The sequence below is a fragment of the Orcinus orca genome, chromosome 11 (assembly GCF_937001465.1).
Source record: "Orcinus orca chromosome 11, mOrcOrc1.1, whole genome shotgun sequence".
Lineage (NCBI taxonomy): Eukaryota > Metazoa > Chordata > Mammalia > Artiodactyla > Delphinidae > Orcinus > Orcinus orca.
Window position 1 is genome coordinate 99,646,910 of NC_064569.1, and position 23,244 is coordinate 99,670,153.

Here is a 23,244-nt window from a genome sequence, read left to right on the forward strand (position 1 = left end):
ACTTGGGGGCATGTGGGGAAATGAAGAAAGAAATCCCATGCGTGTCTATAGCCACAGAAAAATGCGTGGACGGACTCGCAGAAAGGGCTGATTTTCTACTCTGTGCACTTCTGAATTTCTACAAGGTTGTTTTACTCTTTTGATTCACAAGATACTTCAGAATTTTTAAAAAAATAAATCTATTCCACCCATCCTTCCCCTTTCCTTGAAAAGGCTGGCTCTGGAAGGGTTTGTAGAGCACGGTGGACAGCACCCAGGGCAGCGCTCTGAGCGAGGCGCACCTGCCTGACAGCGGTAAGCCGCACTGCTGGCCGGCGGTGGGGGGGCGGGGGAGGAGGCCCCTTCCTTCCTCCTCAGACTGTCTTCACTCTGTCCTCAGACCAGGCCCCTTCTGCAGATCGGAAACCACAAAGGGTCCAGCGAGGCCCGCTGGCTCCCACCTAAGTCCCAGAAGTCCAGAAAGGCGTCTCACCTCTCGGAATTCTCACCCACCTCCAAGGCCACTTCCTTCAGGGGATGCTTCCAGAACATCCAACATCTAAGTTCTGGTCCCCAGTGAGACAAAGCAGCTGAGACAAGCTGACAGCGTACAGACAAGTGAGCTCAGGTCAGGAGTTGTGTTCTGATTGTCAGACGTCTAGCCCATCATCCACATGCGAACATATGCCAAGCTCTCCCTGGAGAGACGCGCGGTACCGGGGGACAGAGGCCTGAGGGCATCCCAAAGACGCCAAAACAGACACCGACGGAGTCCGTCACGGCAGCAGCCAGGCGCCCACAATTGGGCGTCTCCGTCCAGCCCCCCAACGCCTGCCACACTCTGAGGGGAGTCTGGGAAACCACTGGCCCACCACGTTCACAGGCCACAGTCACTGGCTCCCCTTCAGTGGGCAAATGCACAATTCTCTGGGGTGGCCGGGGGGGTCCCTATGCTGAGATCCCCACCCAACACTGGCTCTGGCAGCCACTGGCACCCCACGTTCACCAGCCTCCCGCACTGCCCCGCCAACAGTTGCAGTGGGCACGCAGACCCCACCCGGTCGCTCCACCCCCGGCCCCCCTCGCCAGGCCGCAGTCTCAGCCTCTCAGCCCAGCTGACCTGTCCCTGACCCTCTCCCTCCACCCAGGCCTCCGAGGCTTCTCTCGGGGGCCCTCCCTGCCCCCAGACTGGCTGGCTGTGCCGCCTGGCACCCCACCCTGGCCTGGAGTGCAGGAAGCCCCGGTCCAGCTGGGCGGGGGTCCCCGCTACCGGGTGAGCGCTGTGAGGGCGTGTGCCCCCTGCTTCCTTCTCTGCCATGTACCCAGAACCGATCACAGCCCAGCATTCAGCAGAAGCCCAACGGGGACGCGCTGGCTGACTCGATGGGGCACCCTCCCCCGCCCCCGACCACTGTCCAGTTCCCTGTCCATCTGTCTGCTGTCCCGGGTACTGGGCTCCTTGATGGGATGACCATGCTGGGGGCGGCTCAGTGCCCAGCCAGTGCCTGGCCAGCCTGGCCCTCCACAAGCGCCCACCGGCCTGGGGACCCTCTGAGGCCCAGCCCGTTGGGGGTGGATGCTGCCCGTGGGGCCCTGGAGCCTTCTGCACATTGCCCAAATCATGCCCGATCCTGCCTGCCCACTGGCCAGTGCCCCCGACAGCCAGCACTGTCCTAGCCACCTCGACGGCCCTGCGAGATGCCAGCAGGGCGCTGGGGACGCGCGGTGCATGGAACCAGGCCCCTGCCCGGGGGCGGGAGGGTGCACCAGCACGAGGGCCGGGGAGCCTGGGCCGAGCTGCAGCACCTCGAGGTCCCGCCCGTGGCCGCCCCCCCATCGGGAAGCCCTGCTTGCGCGCCACTCTCCCCCTGTCCCGGGATAGGCCACACGGGTCAGACCCCGCCTGCGCTGCCCCGACGTCCTGGGCACCGAGCAGGTGCCCACGGTACCTGCACCAGGAGGCGGGCACCTGACGGGAATGCGGGGGTCAGACCAGCCAGTGGCTCTGCTTGCTCCCTGCCATGTGGACATCTGCTCGGTCACCACCCCCGCTGGGCCCCGCGGCCCCTCCACGTCCTCCCACAAGAGCCCTTTGTTGTGTGGCATTTCGCGCACACTCAGCCCCTCCCCTCCCTGAAGGACCTCGCTTCCTTGCCAAATTCCGAGGGTCCCTGATGCCCCTGGCGGTGCCCCTCCCCCCGCTCCAGGCAGTGATGCTGGGACCCCACCAGCTGCCGCCCGCAGCCTCCCCATCCCGCCCAGTTCTGAGAGCTCGTCTCCCCTCCAAGGATCGTGCGATTCCAGGTTTGGCTGAAATTTAGAAATGCCAGATCTCTAGGAATGAATATTTTAAACAGTTATAAATAGCACATTCCCATGGGAACACACTGCAGTTTGCGAAAAGTGCCGGGAAGGCAGGGGGGCGTCTGTGTCGGGGAGCCTGGGACACAGAGATGGCCACAGGGACCCGGCCGGGCCTCAGCCCCCGCGCCGGCCGCTAGGACGAGAAGCGCCACCTGCGTGTTGGGGACGCTCCGGAACACACTGCACCTGCCCGGGGTCCTCTCCCGTCACTCCTGCCACCAGGGCTCGCGACCAGGAAGGACCACACGGTGACTAGCTGTGTTCTCTGCTCCATCTTAATGGCACTGGCATAAAGCCAAGTGGCTCTATGTGTCCTGTCCCTGTGCCTGGTGGCCCCCCCAGGCCAGGTCAGCCACCAGCGTCCCCAGGGCCTGCTGCGGGTGAGGGGCTGGAGGTCGGAGGATGCAGGCAGCTTTCTGGGCAGCACAGCCCTTGGGCAGAGTCCTGGGACTGGATCGGAGGGCCAGGGGTCTGGGGGGACCCACACTGGGGGTTCCAATCTCCATGACATCTGCGTCATCACCCTTATGTGAGACTGGGGCTCAGAGAGGATGAAGGGCACCCCAAATCACACGGCTGGGCGGGGTTGGCCTGGGCCAGCCTCGTCTCCACCCGGGACCCAGCCGCACACCTCTCTGGTTGAATACATCACTCCGCGCTGTCTTCATGTAACCAGCCCCAAACCGACCCTACCAGACCAACGTGCCGTGACCCCTGGAGCTTTCCAAAGGGCTTCTTGGGTGCCGGGGCTGTGCCGGGCACTGGGGAGTCAAAGGCAAACCCGACAGATCAGAGGCTGGTCCCCCCGGAGAGGATGCCCAGCGCTAGGGTGGTCACGTCAACGGGGGGCCCAGGGCACACATGCTGATGTCCGGAGACATCTTTGCTTGTCACGACTTGAGGGGGAGGGGGAACTCCTGGCACATAGTGGGTGGGGGCCAGGGATGCTGTCCAACATCCCACAGTGCACAGAGAATGACCAGGCCTCAAATGTCAACAGTGCCGAAGGGGAGGAGCCTGCTCTGGGGGCCGACAGATGGCAAGTGTAGGAGTGCGACAAAGGTGAGAGCCTTTGGGGGTCCTCAGGAGGGACTAGCCTCAGCGAAAGCCCTCTGAGGAAGGAACACCTGGGGAGGAACTAACAAGGGGCCAGCTGGCGGAGGCCCAGCAAGGGGGCCCAGTGACCCCCTGGAGGCAGGGACATGCCCCTGTGACCCGGCAGCCAGCAGGCTGTTTGCTGAGTACGATACCCGTCCAATGAGGACCCGGCGGGGCCCCCCCTCCTCTATTCAGCCTGACGTGCCTCATGGGGCACAGGTGGCAATGCTGGAGCTTTACAGCTCCTCCGGTGAGGCCACCCCTCATGTCCAGCACATGGGCTGCAGGCCGAGAGGGACTGTGTGCTTCCCAGGGCAGTTGGTGACAGATGCCCAGAACACTGGCTCTGAATGTGGCACACTAGTTCTGCACGCAGCAGACAAGGACAGGCCTCCAGGTGGCTACCCTTGGAGTCCACCTCTGGCCCTTTACGGTGAAGTCATAAAAGCGTAAGCATTTCAGGAAAGGAGCAGCTCATTCCAAGTAGATGGGGACTCCCTCTTCCCAGGGGCTCCCCTTGAAGGTAATTAAAGTGAGCCGGACACACAAACAGCCCTTCAGGGTCCCATTGTCCCTGGACAAAGGGACAGCTCTTCAGTGCAAGGGCCCCAGAGGTGCCTCCCGAAGGCTCCCGGGCTCCATCGCCATGACAACCCTGCCCCACCCGGGCGGGGGGGAAGGGGGGCTGCCGACACCAGGATGAGCCACACGGGGAAGCCGCCTTCCCCGCCGCAGACACACAGCCCAGAGAAAAGTCGGAAAGAGAAGCCAAAGAAAAACTGACTTAACCCACAAGGGCAACAGGGGCTGTGTCTGGGCTTGGGGTCTGGGGCGATTTCCTGCTTCCTCCTTTATTGCTTTTCGATATTGGGAGAATTTTCTGAGTGCTTTTCGAACAGACCAAAACCATTTTTGATTCTGAAAAGCAATTTCTATTAATAGCCCACAATAAAGGTTTAAAAAATTAAAAATTGAGAACACAGTGTTGCCTTCCCCGCGGTCTGTCTGCTCAGCAGTTTTTCTGGTTTTATTTTTACCTAGGCCCGAGGATGGGATTTAAAGCATGATTAACATGGGAGAAAGCACAGGCAACAAGCACAGCCTGTGCTCCCTGCAGACCATGGGGCCAGCTTGGCAGTGCCACACGGCCGGTCAGCACCAACCAGCTCCCACCCAGGATCCTGCAATGCCCCTGGTCAAGGCTCTTAAATCCCAACTGGGGCACCGTTTGTCACAAGGGCACAGCTCTCCCAGGCACAGCGTGACATCGAGGAAAGCTTCCTTTTTGTACTATTTTACAACACAGTATTAACCATGCTAAGTTTCTCCGGCACGTGACCACTTATTCACTCAACAAACATTGACCATGCCTTCACCTTGAGCTGGGCACCCAGGGCACAGAGAGCCATGAGATCTCAGGGCAGTGAGGTTGACATTCCGCAGTGTCACGTTCCCCTGGGGGCCCCCAAGGCATAATGGGGCACCCCAGGGTGACACTGAGGGCAGAAGCAGAGGCCGCAGGGGGAGCAGTGGGGCACACCAAGGGTCGAGGGCCGGCGAGGGCATCTCCCAGGCATGGGGCAGTACCAGGACGAGCTGCCCTTCCTGCTGAGCTGCAGGCACCCTCGGTGACACCCTGCAGCCCCCAGGGACTGCCAGCCTGAGAGCGCCTCCTGATAATAAGACACAATCCCCCTCCTCTCTTCTCACTGCTCAGCCCAGGCGTTGAGTAGGGCGTCCCCTTGCCCAGCCACATAACTGTGGAGTGACGGGCTCCTCTAGTTTTCCCCGGCGTCAGCGATTTCAATTCCGCCAGGACACACTTGGGCTCCCGCTGCCTCCAGGGAAGCACAGTCATTTCCGTCCTGAGGCACAAGCCTGGCCCCATCCCAGCCCGGAGCCCGATGGCCCCCAGGCTGCCAGGAGGGAGGCCCTCGGCGAACGAACGGCCGTGTCTCACTGCTGACTTTATTCTCTGTACCTCAGACAACACGGGGAAGGCGGCGCCCATGGTGACTTCGGGTGAAACAATCTGTAAGTCTGCAAGGAGATAAAAATCCACGTTCAAAAACAGTCCCCACGGGGACTTCCCTGGCGGTCCAGTGGTTAGGGCTCCACGCGTCCACTGAAGCGGGCACAGGTTCGATCCCTGGTCGGGGAACTAAGATCCCACATGCCGTGTGGCACAGCCAAAAAACTTTAAAAATTAATAAATGAAAAAAAACAGTCCCCGTGGAGGGTCCTGAGTAAGGTTTTCAGGATGCCGGGGTCAGCCTGCGCCCCTGTCCACACCAGGAAGTCCGATGCATTACCCAAGACATCCACACAAAAATGGAGGTGATCCAACACGCTCCAGCCACGTCCTCTACCGTGAAAGCTGAGGAGCAGAGATGAAGCTGGGGGTTTACAGTCCCCACAGGAGGTGCTGCCTGTGGGGTCCATCCCCAGGCCCAGCTCTCAGCTGCACACGCTCGTTGGGATGTGAGCCCAGAAGCTGAAAGACAGAGGCAATGTTCACGCATCCTCAGAGCAACAAAGCCCGTGGCCATGTCCTGTCCACAGTCTGTGCCAGCTCTGTATTGGGCACGTCCACCTTTCTCTCACCTCCCAGCTCCCAGTGGGAACAGGCCCTTGAGAATGGAACTGCCTCTAACCTTGACTGGGAGCCTTCCCCACCGTCAAAGCCAAGGTGAGGCCGCTGACGATGGGGTCAGGGTTCCCAAACTGTACCATCTGAGTCACTCCTGCATGGCTGACCTGTGTGATGCAGAAGCCCCGACATCTAAACAGACCCCAGATACCCATCCACCAAGGACGGTGCATGTTCCGATCCGCAGAGGCCCCGGCTGCCAGTGAGTCAGACCAGACCTGGGGGGACATGCCCCGAGGACCCCACCCAGCTAGATCCCAGCTGGGAGGCAGGGACCACGGTCACTTTCCCTGCCGCAACCTCTCACTTCATGGTCCCCCTCTTGGTGTCAAGAGCCGCAAACCCAAAAGGGAAAGTCCGTCCGCCAAGGAAGCCAGGGCTGTGGTGAGGAGTTTCAGCTCTCAGCTCAGCAGTGCGGCAACATGAGCCTTGAGCCCGGGCACCCGCTCTCTGTGTCATCCTCACCCCCTCCACAAGAGCACGTCACTGCGGGAAAAGCCCTGGAGCCCCACTGCATACCCGGGGATGCCTGCCTGCACCCGCCGGCCCTCCAGCCCTTCAGCCCGGCGGGTGAGTGCCCTAAGCCGCTCTGGGCCGCCGATGTCCACTCCAAACTCCGCACTCCAAGCCTGTGTTGCCTTCAGAACTCAGGGCCAGGGCTTCCCTGGTGGCGCAGTGGTTAAGAATCCGCCTGCCAAGGCAGGGGACACGGGTTCGAGCCCTGGTCCAGGAAGATCCCACATGCCGCGGAGCAACTAAGCCCGTGCGCCACAACTACTGAGCCTGCGCTCTAGAGCCCGTGAGCCACAACTACTGAGCCCGCGTGCCACAACTACTGAAGCCCACCGCCTAGAGCCCATGCTCTGCAACAAGAGAAGCCACCGCAATGAGAAGCCCGCGCACCACAACGAAGAGTAGCCCCCACTCTCCACAACTAGAGAAAGCCCACGCGCAGCAACGAAGACCCAACACAGCCAAAAATAAATAAATAAATTAAATTTTAAAAAAAAGAAGAAGAACTCAGGGACTGTCACACACCCACCCAATGGGTGGGGACCCTCCACACTGTGGTTTCACCCGGGCATCTCCTCAGTGGCCAACTCGCTCCCGTGATGCCCGGGGGGGCACCCAGTTGGAATGGGCTCATCTGTAGCCCATGATTTCCTGTGAAGAGCTCTGCTGCTGAAGGAATGTCATACGTCACTGACCTGGTCCAACCCCTGGGTGGCATGGACAGCCCAGAGAAGGTGACCACCGGCCTCCACGGAGCAAAGGCAGAGAGGGAGGGGTGGGGGAACAGACAACCCGGTTTCGCCTCCAGCCCCAATTCCCTGCGTCAAATTCCTTTCCGCTTGAAATACCTAGGGTGGCTTCTGTTTCCCCAAATGGACGCTGACCTGCTCATGCAGTGAATAAAATTAGCTGTTTAAAAAGCAGGAAAGTGTAGAGAATACCTGGGGGAGTCAGATCTTCTGTGTAAAGTACTAACCGTCATGTCTCCAGAAGCACGTTACCCAGCCCAGCCTCACCAGCACCCAGGGCACACGGCTTCTGTGAGCAGGCCGGCGGGCACACCTGCCAAGCCCAGGATGCTGACGGGCCGATGGCGGCGGGGCGGGGGCACAGGCTCACAGGAAGGACACCTCCCCGAGAGCCAGGCTGCTGGGAAGGACAGGGCCTTGACCCCAAGGGGTGACACGAGATGCTCGGGAGACCGTGGGGGCAGCCGGGGCCACACAATGAGCTCAGTTCTGCCACCTGGCATCGTCCCATGAGCAAGTGCCCCAAGGGAGGGGTCCCGGGGGACCCCCGGTCTGAGGACTCGCTGGGTAGCCGTCACGGGGCCAGGCCAGGTGTCCAGGAGCGGAGGCTGAGGCCCTGGCAGGTGGGACACTGGGGTGGGGTATGGGAGGCAGAATTCCACTTAGGGACAAGGTATGAGGGGTGAGAAAGCCTCAGGCCCAGACACACCTGCTCAGTCCAGGTGAAGGGGCAGGAGGTGGGGAAGGGGGCGGAGCCATGCGTTGGCTAAGACCGAGGCAGGTAGGTTATCGGGTGGGAAGGCCTCAGGCCAACACGTGGGAGGGGCGGAGACTAGCAAACTCTAGAAGACACATCTGACAGAGGGCAGGCTGTGGGCACAGTGGACTAGGTCTGGGGTTCGGGATGGGGCCTGGTCGGCACCAGCTGGGGCCACCCTGGATGGACCACAGGCCTGAATGTGTCTGATGCGGCCCGAGGACTCAGATGGAGTCCAGGGCGTCACGCAAGAGGGACTGTCAGGCTAGGGGACAGCAACGTGACAGTCCGGCCTGCTCTGCCCAGGACCTGCTCAGTTTTAGCCCTGAAGTCCTATATGGTGAACCTCCCCGGGTCCCACAGTGACTCCAGTGTCGGCCGGGCCATGGGGGCAAAAGATCACGGCCGAGACCCAAAGCTGTGTCTCTGGCTCTCAGGGCAGAAGCTCCAGGCTCAGCCCCTGCAGACAGGCCCCACCTCCCTCCCTTCCCACCAGACGGTCAACCACCACCCGGCTAAAAGCAACCAACCCCCATCATGGGCACCGACAGGCTAGTGATCTAACAGCATCTTTTCAAATATCAATAAAGTAAACCAAAAAGTATACAAGTTGAAAATATTCCCAAGCCGGACAGGAGTGATGGTTGCACGGCACTGAGAATGTCCCAAATGCCACTGGACCGTCCACTTCGTGATGGCTAGGTTGCTGGATTTTATGTTCAGTAAATGGTCCTGTGGGCACGCATACACGGTACACAAGACCGTGCTCAGAAATCACAAGCTCGGGTTTAACTGGGTTATTAGCTGGCAGCACTAAAGGCTTCCTCCCTAAAAGGACCTGTTACGCCAACCCCGGGAACATTATCGGGCAGCACCCACCGACAGGGATCGCGCACACGTGACCTTGTAAAACAAAACAACGGAAAGGCCACACTGAGAAGCTCCTCTCGCCGCCGCGGTTCCTCCCAGCACTTTCCATGGCCACGTCACTCCCCGTGCTCTTCAGCTCTGTTCTCTCCACTCCTCGCTAGTTTGCACAGTGTTTAAAAACAACTCTCAGGGGCTTCCCTGGTGGCGCAGTGGTTGAGGGTCTGCCTGCTGATGCAGGGGACGCGGGTTCGTGCCCCGATCCGGGAAGATCCCACATGCCGCGGAGCAGCTGGGCCCGTGAGCCATGGCCGCTGAGCCTGCGCGTCCGGAGCCTGTGCTCCGCAACGGGAGAGGCCACAGCAGTGAGAGGCCCGCGTACCGCAAAAAAAAAAAACTCTCAGGACAGGGGCCACACCCCAGGGCTGCGACAGGAAGCTGTGGCCCAGCTACACGTCACAGTGCCTACTGCCCCAGAGCACCTGCCGCCGACCCACCGAATCCTACTCAAACCCGTGTCCCGGCTGGGTGAGCCAGGAGACGCCCTTTTTGGTCTTTAAGCGGGAGTTAGAAGGGAAAGACCCCGAGGCTGGGGTCATCAGCTCCAGAGAACACAGACGCAGAGACTCACTGGTTCCGGGGAAGCAGGATGGAGGGCGTCCTGACGGAGGGGTCACTACAGAGAGGGAAAAAGACACCCCCCCCCCGCCGGGCTCCCCAGCTACAGAGAAAGGAGCTGCCACACACCAGTTTGGCCCCTGAAGGAGCTTGGTCAGCTCCCATACTGTCCCAAATTCACTTTTGCTTCTAAAAATGCCAGACTGATGAGTGACAGAAACAAAGGGAGGGAAAGCAGGGTTCCTGCAGCAAACACAATGGCTTTCCCAGGCCAGACCAGGAACTTGGACAGCTGTCCCGACCCTGAAGCCCTCAGCTTCCTGCCTTCGAGGTCACCTCTGCCTGGTTTTCCCCAAAAACTGACATCATGTAGCACTTGTCATTTTCTACTTAGCAGCAAGTGGCGCTGTCTGGGTCCAGAACCGCTGCCCGCCCCCCCCCCCAATCCCGCTTCCTTGGGCATATCTGTTCTACAGCGAGATGCCCTTGCACACGCGCCGTAACTCTCCGCACCCACGTACACACACACACACACACACACACACACACACACACACACACACACAGAGGCGCACATGCACACACCCCTGACCTCCGATGGCCACGTGCCGGATGCACAGGAAATCTCTCAGAACAATAAACCTTAATATTTTCCATTCTCTCTTCTTTGAAGATTCGGGGGAACTTTCAATTACACATTAGAGAATTTTCCATGCTTAGAAGAGAGGATGAATCGAAAAGGCGACTCCTACAGTCGGGTCCCAGGGCAACAAATCACAAAAGGCAAAGCAGGGTGAGCTCTCATCTTAAAAACATGCTTACCTGCCCTCACACCGACCTTTCGTTCACTACACATCTGGAGGCATGCGCACGTCCACTAAGCCCAAAGGCCGCTATGATTTCCTAAGTGAGTAGAGAGTTAGGAGCCTGTGTGATCACAACCGACAGGAAACCTCATCTGGTGTGATATTCAGTCTAATTAGAGGAGCCTGAGGGGAAGAAGGAAAAGGGGAGGATCCTGATGGGTCACTGCCATAAGGGAGACCCTGCTGTGTTCCAGGTGTTCAGGTGGGCAAACCGTGGGTTCCACTGGGAAAGCAGAACTCCATCACCCGATTTAACAGAAAGAAATCAGTTATGTGCCCGAGCACGCAGGCAGGTGCTATAGTGGGTTGAATCGTGTCCTCCAAAAAGATACATCCAAGTCCCAAACGCCGGTACCTGTGTACGTGACCTGATTTGGAAGTAGGGTCTCTGTGGATGTGATAAAGATATAAATTAAGATGAAGTCGTAGAGGAGTGGAATGGGCCCTCAACTCAATAGGACTGGAGGGACTTCCCTGGCAGTCCAGTGGTTAGGACTCTGCGTTTCCACTATGGGGGGCGCTCGGGTTTGAGCCCTGGTCGGGGAACTAAGATCCTGCGTGCCACACAGCGCGGCCAAAAAACAAAACTCAGTAGGACTGGAGCTCTTATGAGCCAGGAGAAGATGTCGAGACACGCAGGGAGGGGCCAGGTAATAACCGAGGCAAGCAGGCCAGGGTGATGCGGCTGCAGCCCGAGGGTCCCGGCAACCCCCGGAAGAGGCAGGAAGCCCTCCAGCTTCAGAGGGAGCGCCTGCCGGTACCTTGATTTCTCGGACCTGTGGCCTCCGGACCGTGAGAGAATAAATGTCCGTTGTTTGAAGGCACCAGATACAGCAGCCCCCGAAGCTGACGCAGCAGGTCTGTAACCTTGAAGGACTGGTCCTAACAGAATCGGCCGAGGGCTTCCCTGGTGGCGCAGTGGTTGAGAGTCCGCCTGCCGATGCGGGGGACGCGGGTTCGTGCCCCGGTCCGGGAGGATCCCACATGCCGCGGAGCGGCTGGACCCGTGAGCCATGGCCGTTGAGCCTGCGCGTCCGGAGCCTGTGCTCCGCAACGGGAGAGGCCACAGCAGTGAGAGGTCCGCGTATGGCAAAAAAAAAAAAAGAAAAAAAAGAATCGGTCGACCCTCTCACTCAACCTAACATCCAGCCAATCACAAGTCCCTTGGCCTCTTAGGAGGCTTGATCTGAGCCCAGGATGCAGCCCGTAAAAGTCTGTACGTGAAGCAGAGCTTTACAGAAGGTGCAGAGAGAGAGCGCTGGGCGGGGTAAGGAGCCCACAACTCACATCCTCTGTGCGCAGCCCAGGCAAAGCTCCAGAGGGAACCAAGAGGCAGCAGAAGTGCCCAGTGGGGAACCTCACACAGAACGGCCCAGAGCAACCCCAAGACGCCGCCAGCATCTCTGCCCCGGCCCAGACCTTGGAGGGGCAAGGGCTTCCCAGGGGCTGGGAGGGGAGGGGAGGGTAGGGGGAGCGACCCTAATGGGTATGGGGTGTCCTCTGGAGGTGACAGAAACCGTTTAGAAAGAGACAGGTGGTGGCTGCACATCACTGTGAATGTACCCAATGCCACTGAATTGTCCACTTTGAAATGGCTTATGTTATGCGAATGTCACCTCAATAAAAATACAAAAGGAAAGATCATACCTAATTGCTTACATGTGTCAAAATGCCAACAAAAATACGCCTGGACCGGCACACGTGCCAAGCTGTACTGAACCCGGGACTCGGTCCTGATGGGGGGAGGTGCCAAATGACAGGGTGAGGCTGGGGACAGCAGAACCTGACCCGCACGCGGGAGGGGCAGCAGTGTCCCCACCCCTCCGCTGGCCTCCTCCCATGCAGCTGGGGACACCCGGGCACCCAGGGACCCTTCTTCTCATCCTGGGCCTTAAAGGTAAGGTACATATTCATCTTTGCGGCTTCTAATATACAGTTAAACACCAAACAGATTTTACTCACGTACCAGACCCAAAATTTGTATTAACGTATCTGCCCCTTTTGCTGTGAACGATGTCAAGCCACAGGCTGAACTCAGAAACACAAAGAATGAGACACCCGGGCTCTGCAGAAGGGGCCATCACAACCCAGGACAAGACAAAAGGGATCAGGGCGCAGGTCTCGGGGTGGGGGTGGGGGAACCACAAGGCAAAGGCACCTGCTTCCACTTGTCCAGCACCTGAGTGGCCGGAACAGTTTTGCTTTGTTGGCATTTTCTTAACTGCGGTAAAATGTACGTCAAGTTTAACACCGTAGTCATTTCTAAGTGTACAGCTCAGTGGCATTAAACACGTTACTGTGCCACCATCACCACCCTCCATCTCCATGGCTCTTTTCATCTAGCAAAACTGAAACTTTATACCCATCCAACAAACTTTATACCCATCAAACAAACACCCCCCCCCATTCCCTCTTCCCCAGCCCTGGTAACGCCCATTCTACTTTCTATCTCTACCAATTTGACTACCCCAGCAACCTCAAATCATCCTACGATATTCGTCCTCCTGTGTCCGGCTTATTTCAATGAGCACAATGTTCTCAAGGTCCATCCACGTGGTAGCCTGTGTCAGAGACTCCTTCCTTCTTAAGGCTGAGTAATATTCCGTGGTATGTGAAGACCACTTTTGCTCATCCGTTCATCCCTCAGTGGACACTTGGGCTGCTTCCGCCTTTGGCTACCGTGAATCGTGCTGCTATGAACACGGGTGTGCAAATATCTGTTTAAGTCCCTGCTGTTACTTCTTCTGGGTGTGTGTCCAGAAGCGGAATTCCTGGATCCTGTGGCAATTCTATGTTTAACTTTCTGAGGAACCACCCCACTGTTTTCCACAGCAGCTGCACCATTTCACATTCCCAATAGGGCACGAGGGTTCCGATTCCTCCACACCCTTGTCAACACCTGCTACTTTCTGCTTTGCTCTGTTTTCATAACGGCCACCCTAAAGGTCTGAGGTGGTGTCCCACTGTGGCTCTGATGTGCGTTTTCCTAGTGATCAGTGGTGGTGAGCATCTTTTGTCTTTGGACCATCCGGCTCTCTTCTTGGGAGAAATGTCTATCATGTCCTTTGCCCGTTGTGTAATCTGGTTCGTTGTTTCTCTGCTGTTGAGTTGCAGGAGTTCTTTACATGTTCTGGATAATATTCCCTTATCAGATACTGGATATGAAAGTATTTCGTAACAGCTTTTAAACGTGATCATTTCTCAGCACCTGCACGGTACATGGCAAGAAAGAGGTTTCCCAACTCACAGCCCAGGCTGGACCCTTCACTTACAGAATGATACAGGGTAGGAGTCAAGAGGAGGGTCCTGGGCAATGACCCCACCCCCACCCCCATTTCAATGCGGGCACCAAGGCCCAGAGAGGGCCACCCGGACTAGTGTCAGCAATCAGCACGAGGGCATGCCACCCGGGCTTCCTCGCCAGTGGAACCTCCCTCATGCTCCCCCCAATACTGGAGATGGGTCACAACACAGAAGGACAGCTGCTGGTAGAGTGGCCGCACTTGGCCTTTTCCAACGCAGGGCTGCACAGAAGCTGAACTACTTCACGCTATGGAAACGGTCCTGCAACAATCAACTCACAGGGACCTCCCTGGTGGTCCAGTGGTTAGGACTCTGCGCTTCCACCACGAGGGGCAAGGGTCTGATACCTGGTCAGGGAACTAAGATCCTGCCAGCCACAAGGAGCGGCCAAAAAAGAAAAAAACCAACTCACTGATGAAAGTATATTGCCTGGCAAGAAAGCTCTTATCTCCAAATGCTTACAGAGCATATGACTTTATTTACACTACTTGCTGTTAGTTTACCTTAATGAAGTATAATTTAGAGCGGGCATTTTGAAAATCCTAAAAAGATAAGAAAGCTACAGACCCAGCAGTAAAGACAGGTTATAAGATATGACAGAAAACTCTTGATTGACAGATGGAGGGAGAGTGGGAGGGAAAGAGGGAAGGCTGGCAGGGGGCTCCCTGAATCTGTGCTCCTGGAGCCGGAAGGCGCCCCGAGGGCACATCAGACAGCTGCTCTGTGTGGGCTCATCCGTGCCCACCTCCCCTGCCTGTGGCTCTGACCCCTGCACTGGCTCTGGCTCCTCCCTGCAGCTGGTGCACACCGGTCCTGCACTCCATACTTTCCTGTGACACAGCTCCACCACAGAAGACCCCATAGAGACTTGGGCACAGCTCCCCAGGACCCCCTGCTTCCCCACCCTGCTCATCCGAGGGAGGGGGGAAGGGCCGAATGCTCCCGTGGAATCAGGCCTGACGCACACACGGCCCTCAGCCCTCCTGTTCTGGGCAATGTGGTCACTCGCACCAAGCTTCCATCCTCAGAACCCCCAAACCTGGGCTCCCCCTTCCAGGGCTCAGCCATTGGCCGAAGGTGGGGATTGAAGGGGGTGCTCACCACAGTAGTTAGAGCGCTCAGACACCAGGGTCTGGGCCCGGCCCTCCCCACCACCAGCTCACCGGCCTCAGTCTCTCCGCTGCGAAATGAGGGTTCTCTGAGACCCCAGAGAGATGACGCAGGCAGAGCCCAAGCACACAAGCCAGAACAGCGTGGTGGCCATGCTCTCACGTGACCAGCCCAGGTGCCCCGTCCGGCTCTGAGGCCAGCCTCCTGCACCGTGGGCCGCCTGGTCCTCGAGGGCCAGGCACTGACCCCGGACCGTGAAGCCACAGCAAAGAGGAGGAGGGGGGCCCGGCCAGGGAGAGGAGCGGTTAGGGAGGGGGGGCCATAACCCCCCAGCTCCCCAGAGACAGCACAAGGCATTCGGGGACCCGGAAGTGTCCACCCTTTCAGGAAACATGACGACAGGTGAGGGGCGGGGCAGCCCATCTCAGGTTCCTGCCTAGAAAATGGAGGGACTGTCACCTCGCCCACAAGATTCATGGAGAAAGGACACCAGCTCACCTGCTCACCTGAAGTTCACCTGCACCGGCAGCTCCAACGGAAAAGCACGTGGAAAGGTGCCCATAAGGCCACTCCCTGCAGCCTCAGCTGCCGCCCTGCCAGGCGCTGAGGATCTGACATGGCGGCGTCCGCCGGCCAAGGGCTAGCACGATGCCCCTTCCACGGGGCCCCCCATCCTCCATGCGTTCCCAAACCCCTGCACAAGGCCCCCAGCTCTGAGGGACCCCCTGTGTTGGCCCACATGCCCTCCACCACGACGGCAAAGGTTAAAACCCAGTAGCGCAGGGGCTTCCCTGGTGGCGCAGTGGTTGGGAGTCCGCCTGCCGATGCAGGGGATACGGGTTCGTGCCCCGGTTGAACCCCGGTCCGGGAAGATCCCACATGCCGCGGAGTGGCTGGGCCCGTGAGCCATGGCCGCTGAGCCTGCGAGTCCAGAGCCTGTGCTCCACAACGGGAGAGGCCACGGCAGTGAGAGGCCCGCGTACCGCAAAAAACAAAACAACAACAACAAAAAACCCAGTAGTGCCGTGGGTGGAAGGCAAGGTTATTGTAACATAGTTTGCCTTTAAAGTAGTTGTTTAAACCACGTGTGGGTCTGTTCGTGTGTAGACATGCGTACATGTGTACCTGTGTATATGTGTACACGTGCGTGTCTGTGTGTTTAAGAAAAAACCATGGCCTTTATCCAGGACATCAAGAGACACTCAACAGAGTGATGAAAATGATAAAGCCTCCTGCTGGGCTTTTCCCAGCTTCGGAATGTTCACGCCCAAAAAGGTGATGAGCCAGGTAGCCGCAAGTTCTTACCTGAAGCAAAAGCAGAATTCAGCCATTGGAGTTTTCCTGAAAACAGCCCATTCCTTCCACCCGGTGCCAAGCCCCCAGCCAAGCGTGGAAGGAACTGAGAGTGGCCTGTCCTCTGCACAGGCCCCCTCCCCCCGCATCTGTCCTCTAAGTGAAGGCAGAAGAGGAGCCCTTGGCCTTGGCACGTGGCCCCTCCCCCCGGACCCCTCTGGATCATTCCATAAATTAGCCACAGATTTGCTGAGCACCTACTGTGTGCCGAGCCTCAGGCCTACAGGGCAAAGCAGAGGGGGGCCCGTTGTCCCCAGGAACAAAAGGCTACTTCCCTCTGTCCACCACAACCTGGGTCCCTAACCCGAGTTACCCCAGTTACCCCTACAAAACAAACATGCAGAAAGGAAGACGGTTATTTACTATCCCTCCTCCACCCAATATCCAAGAAGGGCTTTTATAAGAACCTACGTGCTCAGGTTAGAGAAGAAGAAAAAACCGAAAACTATTTTCCCCCAAGGCTGTGAGTTGAAAAGAATCAAGCCAATCTTCAGAACATTTTCCGCACTCTCTGCCCCCCTTGATAAAATCTACTTCTGTCTGCATGCAAGTGCCGGCGGCCCAGCCAGACTACACGCCCGGGGGGGCACAGACTCTGCTACCAGGGCCCCGGCACCCATCCTCCCACCCACCCCGTTCCTTAACGGGTTTCTGCTCTCAGGTGTCCAAATGGACAGGTGCGTGCAGCAGCCCACACCAAAGTGGACTTTCAACAGTGACACCGGGTTCTGGACAGACTTGTGGCATCACCAACACCAGTCACTTTTCCAGGTATGATGTCAGTGCCACCCCTCCTTCCGAAGTGCTCATGTGGCTGCAACGTTTCCTGGATTTAAAAAAAACAGTCTCTCTGTCACCCTCACTGGTACGTGGGGACAGATGGAGACCTCATGTCACCAGGTAGGCAGTGCTGAGATGGGGAAAGCTGGGTCCTTGTGAGTCAGGTCTCAGCCCCTGCCCATCCCCCCCTGCACTCCTGTTCCCGCATCAGGGGTCCCGTGACTCAGAGAAGCGGACGCTGCCGTCCCCGCCCCGACTCCTGCAGCCCCATCGACACTCAGCTCGGCCACGGCAGGCCCTTGCCTGCCACTGAGGCCTATCCCCCCAGTCCAGTGCCCCCCAAAGGTGCCAGCGCCTGGGACAGATGAACACCTGCGCAAGCAGCAGCGTTGCAGGACGGTTGTGCACGTTAACTGGTCAACCCCTCTTGACTGTCAACTCTGCCTGGGTCCCCATGGCCATCCCACCTTCCCTCTGAGCTTCCCCCACACCCGGCCACTCAGTCCTCTGCTCCTCAAGCCCCACAACACCCCGGCTCTCATGGAGACCATCAAGGACCTCCCCTTGGCTAACCCAAGTCACACCTCTGTCCTGAGGCTCCCTGAACACCAAAAGCCATGAGCCACTGGTGACCCCCTTCAGGCCCTCACACTCCCTCAGCCTCCAGGGCCTCGGACCCTTGGTTTTGTCCTCCTGCGGGTGGCTATTCCAGCTCCAGCTCTCATGCAGGTCCAGCCTGCCTGGGCCCCCCCAGGCTGCACCTGACCCATGTCCCCAGCACAGGGGTCCTCTGCCCTAGTGCCCTCCACCCCTGCGGCCATGATGGTCCTCTCTGTCACCCCGGAGGCCACGCTCACCACCTCTGGCTGTGGCCCCAGCTGGTCTCGCCTGCCCAGACCCGTACGTCCAACCGTCTTCACGACAAGGTCAAAGGTGCCCAGCTGCACGGGGTCCAAAGTGGCCTCAGGGTCCTCCCCTGGTGCACGCACATCCTCACCCCATGTTCATCTGCATGTTCCCAAAAGCACAGCCTGAGAGAACACAGCTTGGGAGCCGCCATCCCAGGTTCAAATCCCAAAGCTGCCACCACAAGCCGGGCGCCCTGGACGCGGGGTCGAGCCTCTGGGGGCCCTGGTCTGCTCCTCGATGAGACGATACCTTCCACCGATGAGGCTGCTGCAGGAGCAGACAGGTAGCACAGGGTCGGGGTGCGGGGGTAGTGGGGGAGGGTCCTAGCACGAGGAGCACGTGGGCTGATCAACTCCACCCTCACCCCCACATCTCACCATCTAACCTCCCAAATCCCCTCCATCCACCCACCCCCCTCAGCAGCTCAGCTGCGGGGGAGGGGATTCAGCTGGCGGGAAGGCACATCACACTCACCTTGGCACAGGGAGTCCCCAGCCCATGCTCCCCTTGAATTCACTTCCCTGTTTATCGACTGTCCCCACCCAACCTCCCTCTCCAGGGCCTGGCACACAGTAGGCCTGGCACAGAGTAGGCGCTCGATAAACAAATAAACGCTCCCTTGTTTCTGAGCCAGTGTTTCTGAAAGTATATTACCAAGTGACTACCTCCAGATACTAAAGCGCTGAAACAGTTAACTAGCTTCCCAAAGTACCTAACTCTTCCGGGGTAAGTTATGTTACTGGAGAATCCAGCTCGACGACTGACGTGGTTTAAGCTGGTCTGACCCTTTTCCACAGGGTAAGATTCAGCAAAGAAGCATAATGCTTGCCTCCAGACGCTGCCTGGTACGATGCCCACGTCCCTGCTTCCTCATTGGCCATCACAGTCACTACGATATCCTGTATTTAACTCAGCAAACATTTTTTAAAACTTTATCAAGCCTGGACGCTTTATCCCATTGAGTCCCCACCAGAGTAAACGGATGAAGGTTATTCAATCTTGTTATTTCACGACTTCCAGTATTTTCTGACACGTCTGAATGACTCATGGCCCCATTTTCACCCTGCAAAATGCTACTTTTCCCACTCCCACTGGCCCACATGCCCACAAGCACGAGGTCATTTTCCACCAAATGCCGCGTTCCATGATGTGCAGCTCACGGCTGGACACCCACAGGGACACACATGTTCAAGTTGAATTTAAAAGGCCCGTGTTACTAAATGACGAACATCTAGAAAAACTACCTAAGGGACTCCACATGTGACAGTCCCGTTGGGTTATCAGCCACGCTGCTTTCTAAAATGCAAACACGGCTCTTATAAACATTCAGAGTACAAAAGCCCCTATCGTAGAATTTTAAATCTCATTCAAAAACTGTCACATGTAGGGTCTTCCCTGGTGGTGCAGTGGTTAAGAATCCGCCCGCCAATGCAGGGGACACAGGTTCGAGCCCTAGTCCGGAAAGATCCCACATGCCCCGGAGCAACTAAACCCGTGAGCCACAACTACTGTGCCTGCACTCTAGAGCCCGTGAGCCACAACTACCGAGCCTACGTGCCACAACTACTGAAGCCCGTGCACCTAGAGTCTGTGCTCGGCAACAAGAGAAGCCACCGCAAGGAGACGCCTACACACCACAACGAAGAGTAGTCCCCGCTCGACACAACTAGAGAAAGCCCGTGCGCAGCAACGAAGACCCAATACAACCAGAAATAAATTTTAAAATTTTTTTTAAAAAAACTGTCACATATAAAACAAACACCACATATCACTGGATGTTATCTAAAAACGGGAGCAACTTGAATGTGACTATACTCAGAATTCAGAAAATGTTCAGGGTTTTGTCCTTGGTGGGCCACATAAAACCATCAACACTATCTGCTCCCAGTCCAATGATTGTACTAACGCCCCCATCCAGGCAAAAGGAGCTGCCCTCCTCCCAAGCATGTCCATCTTGGGTACCACATACCCCATCCCCCTCCCCGACCCCACCACCCCCGCCCCGGTCCCTGCAATCCTGTGCACCTTCCCAGCGGCTCCACTTCTGGAGGCACCCAGCCCTTCCTGGCATGGCTTCCACAAAACCTAGTGGACAGCTGGGCTCTTCTTTTTATTTAGTTATTTGTTTATTTATTTTTGGCTGCGTCGTGTCTTTGTTGCTGCGCGCGGGCTTTCTCTAGTTGTGGCGAGCGGGGGCTACTCTTCATTGCGGTGTGCGGGTTTCTCATTGTGGTCACTTCTCTTGATGCAGAGCACAGGCTCCAGACGCACGGGCTTCAGTAGTTGTGACACACCGGCCCTGTAGTTGTGGCTCGCGGGCTGTAGAGCGCAGGCTCAGTCGTTGTGGTGCACAGGCTTAGTTGCTCTGCGGCATGTGGGATCTTCCTGGACTAGCGCTCGAATCCACGTCCCCTACATTGGCAGGAGGATTCTTAACCACTGCGCCACTAGGGAAGACCCATGGGCTCTGCTTTCCAGCACCTCGAGGGCGGTAATAATGCGCTAGAGGCCACAGGGTATGGCTGTAAACCCGGGGAAGCCAATCACACTTCACTGAAAATAGCTTGTGAGTTTGAAACCACAGCTTTCCCCATTGTTTCTTTTAAAAAACCTAAGAATCCAAGTCTGGTTAATTCAAAGGCTGACCTTTTTGCTTTGCTGTTCGGAATTACATATTTTATAGTTTCATAGTTTACAATATTTTTTTCTTTGAACCATTAAATAGTCGTCAGATGGTCAGAGAGTTGTATAGGACCCCAAGGCGCCTACTTAAACCAGGGCAAGGATTCGGCCCTGAAACAATTCAGCTTAGCAACTAATTCCTCAAAACTTTTCTCTTCTGGTGGCGCAGTCGTTAAGAATCTGCCTGCCAATGCAGGGGACACGGGTTCAATCCCTGGCCCGGGAAGATCCCACATGCCGCGGAGCGGCTGGGCCCGTGCACCACAACTACTGAGCCCACATGCCAGAACTAGTGAAGCCTGCGCACCTAGAGCCCGCGCTCTGCAACAAGAGAAGCCACTGCAATGAGAAGCCCGTGCACCACAACGAAGAGTAGCCCCTGCTCACCAAAGCTAGAGAAAGCCCGCGTGCAGTAACGAAGACCAAACACAGCCAAAAATAAATAAATAAATTTATATTTTAAAGAAGTAACTAAAATGAAATACAATTTAAATAAAAAACCAAAACAGGGCTTCCCTGGTGGCGCAGTGGTTGAGAGTCCACCTGCTGATGCAGGGAACATGGGTTTGTGCCCTGGTCCGGGAAGATCCCACATGCTGCGGAGCGGCTGGGCCCGTGAGCCATGGCCGCTGGGCCTGCGCATCCGGAGCCTGTGCTCTGCAGCGGGAGAGGCCACAACAGTGAGAGGCCCGCGTACCGCAAAAAAACAAAAACAAAAACAAAACTCTTCTCTCAGGTAAGAGGGGAGTGTGAAGAGCCAGCTTGTCTTGCTTAGATCTGGGTGGACGCCTGGTGCCTCTGCTTGCCGGCTATGTGACCCTGAGGAAGTGACGTAACACCTCTGAGCCTCAGTCTCTTCATCTGTGTAATGGGCAGCCACCTAATGCCACTCACTTCCCAGGTACCAGAGGAATAAGTGATGGTGTAGGTAAAAGAGTTTACAAAACTGCTTGATATCCAGGCAGAACCCATTACAAGGTGATCATCACCATCTGGGAGGGTGGACATGAGGCCCCAGTGCCTGACTGACACGAGGGTACGTCACAAGGACTGGAAGCCCAAACTGGATCACTGGGACAATGACATCATAGCATGGAACACCCAACCCACCTTCAACTGTGGTCCTGGCTGTGGTTCCACCCGGTAGGCAAGACGGCCCTCAGTAACTAACCTCTTTTGAACAAAATCCATCTTAAACCCTTTATCCAGCCATCATAGGGGAGGCCACATTCCTGATGTTTCAGACACACAAAACATCCCTGCTCCCGGCATGCACCCATTCCCGCTGAAGCATCATATACCCCTGTAAATTCAAAACCCTATGATGTTGCCAAGTCTTTTTTTTTTTTTTGGCTGCGTTAGGTCTTCGTTGCTGCGCGCAGGCTTTCTCTAGTTGAGGCAAGCAGAGGCTTCTCTTGTTGCAAAGCATGGGCTCTAGGCGCTCGGGCTCAGTAGTTGTGACTCTCGGGCTCAGCAGTAGTGGCTCACGGGCTCTAGAGCACAGGCTCAGTAGTTGAGGTACACAGGTTTAGTTGCTCCGTGGCATGTGGGATCTTCCCGGACCAGGGATCAAACCCGTGTCCCCTGCACTGGCAGGTGGATTCTTAACCACTGCACCACCAGGGAAGTACCCCCCAAGTCATTTTTATATAGGCTAAATTTTCCATCCACTCTGCTTTATCTAGCAGGTAAAGCAGTACAGGGGGATAAAGAAAGAGAAAATGCAAATGGAAATTTGTGAAAGAGACCTTTTTTCAAAATTGTTGCTGCTCGGAAAATCCATAACCCTGGTTGACAATTCTCCTTAAAGGCCTATCCGTACTCTCTACACACATTCACAACTTCACAAAAGCCACAATATTCACCTACAGACAGACTAGGCTGACAACATCAATGTTGCGGTATCCCATGGCCTCAAAACTGGACCTGTACGTTCCAGATTTTATAAGCAAACAACTGGAAACTGTTTGCTACCCAACCCTTAGTAAATAAAGAATTACAGCCAAATGAGGAAACAAAATAAATCAGAAAATTAACTTTTTAATTCTTCCAGGGCTCCCATGGGTATGCTATATTGTAATAATTTATTGTTTAAACAATTCATCTGAAACATTGAGTCAACCCACAGATCCTAACCTTTCTTGGTGATAGTTTGGTCTCCTAATTAAGGTCACCTGCCTGCAGGAGTCACTGAGGGTCTCTTTCCTCTTCCCCAATCCACCCCCTGGCCCGGCCAAATCCTTCTCTCTCTCTTCTGTGTCCTCCTGTTTGTCCCCCTCTCTGGCCCCGCAGCTCCACCTGACACAGGGAGGTCAGCAGCATGGAGGACCCACCCCTGACTGCCTGGGTCTGGCTGGCTGAGCTGAGATATCCTCCCTCCAGCCCAGAGCGGGCAAGCAGGGTTCCCACACTGGCTCCACCACCAACCCAGGCAGGCCTCTAAGTAACAACCAAATTACAAGTCCATGTCCAGGAGCTGAAGCCAAGATCAAACGAGGCTGCGCTTTCAAAGAGCTCCCACACAGGTGAGCACACTTAAGCCCGCCTGTTATAACCTGGAGGAGACAGAAAAGAGACACGAAAGGAACTAACCCCAGCTGTCTTGCAGGGTGACTCAAGGACCCATCCGGCAATTTCCAACGGTCC

The 23,244-nt window shown here is 56.7% G+C and overlaps 1 protein-coding gene across 5 annotated transcripts in view; it reads right to left on the reverse strand.

The window, feature by feature from the left end:
- CELSR1 (cadherin EGF LAG seven-pass G-type receptor 1) overlaps positions 1 to 23,244 on the reverse strand; it is a 149,399-nt gene that overhangs the window by 121,539 nt on the left and 4,616 nt on the right. The window lies entirely within an intron of this gene.